Raw genomic sequence first — 1,474 nt, forward strand, 5'->3', positions numbered from 1 at the left:
AGGGAGGAAGGGAGAAAGGAACAGTTTCCCTGCACAAGCTTCTTTTTCTTTGCCTGCTGCCATCTATATAAGATGTTACTTGTTCCTCCTTGCCTTTTGTCACAATTGTGAGTCTTCCCCAGCCACATGGAACTGTAAGTCCATATTAAACCTCTTTCTTTCGTAAATTTTCTAGTTTTGGGTATGTCTTTATCAGCAGTGTGAAAACAAACTATTACAAAGAAAATATTAAACTAAAAAGCTTCTGCACAGCAAAGGAAACAATCAACAGAGGGAAGAGACAATCTGTTGAATGGGAGAAAATATTTGCAAACTATTCATTCAACAAGGGACTAATATCCAGAATATACAAGGAACCCAAACAATTTAAAAATAAAAGAAATTGCAAGGCCGGGCGCAGTGGCTCACGCCTGTAATCCCAGCACTGTGGGAGGCCGAGGCGGGTGGATCACGAGGTCAAGAGATCGAGACCATCCTGGTCAACATGGTGAAACCCCGTCTCTACTGAAAATACAAAAAATTAGCTGGGCATGGTGGTGCATGCCTGTAATCCCAGCTACTCAGGAGGCTGAGGCAGGAGAATTGCCTGAACCCGGGAGGCGGAGATTGCGGTGAGCCGAGATCGCGCCATTGCACTCCAGCCTGGGTAACAAAAGCGAAACTCCGTCTCAAAAAAAAAAAAAAAAAAAGAAAAGAAATTGCGTTAAAAAGTGGACAAAAGACATGAATAGACAACTCTCAAAAGAAGACATACAAATGGCACACAGCATATTTTTAAAATGTTCAGCATCACTAGTCATTAGGGAAACACAAATCAAAACCACAATGAGTGCTTGCTTCAGCAGCACATATACTAAAATTAGAATGACACAGAGATTAGCATGGCCCCTGCACAAGGATGACATGCAAATTCATGAAGCACTCTATATTTTCTAGAAAACAACCACAATGAGATATCATATTACTCCAGTTAGAATAACTATTGTTCTAAAAATTATATAACAGAGGCTGATGAGGATTTGGAGAAAAGGAAACTCAAACAATGTTGGTGGGAATGTAAATTAGTACAACCACAATGTAAAACAGTATGGAGATTTCTCAAAAAACTAAAAATAGAACTACCACTTGTTTCAGCAATCTCACTATTTGGTATCTACCCAAAGGAAAAGAAAACAGTGCGTGAAAGGGATACCTGCACTCGCATGTTTATCACAGCACTATTCACAATAGCAAAGATATGGAATCATCCTAAATGTCCTTCAACTGATGAATCAATGAAGAAAGTGACATGTGTGTATGTATACAATGCAATGCTATTTGACCATAAAAAAGAATGAAATTATGTTATTATCAGCAATATGGATGGAACTACAGGTCATTCTGTTCAGTGAAATAACCCACACACCAACAGACAAATATCACATGTTCTCACTCATATGTGGAAGCTAAAAACTTGATCTCCTAAAGATAGAAG

The 1,474-nt window shown here is 38.9% G+C and overlaps 1 non-coding gene across 1 annotated transcript; it reads left to right on the forward strand.

Annotated features, from left to right (window-relative positions):
- Positions 1-829: 829 nt before the first annotated feature.
- Positions 830-933, forward strand: LOC116548888. Its single transcript, XR_004267599.1, has one exon. It is a non-coding gene; the product is annotated as a U6 spliceosomal RNA (small nuclear RNA).
- The last annotated feature ends 541 nt before the right edge of the window (positions 934-1,474 follow it).

Source organism: Sapajus apella, unplaced genomic scaffold (genome assembly GCF_009761245.1).
Source record: "Sapajus apella isolate SASKATOON/1434 unplaced genomic scaffold, GSC_monkey_1.0 scaffold5, whole genome shotgun sequence".
NCBI classification, from domain to species: Eukaryota; Metazoa; Chordata; class Mammalia; order Primates; family Cebidae; genus Sapajus; species Sapajus apella.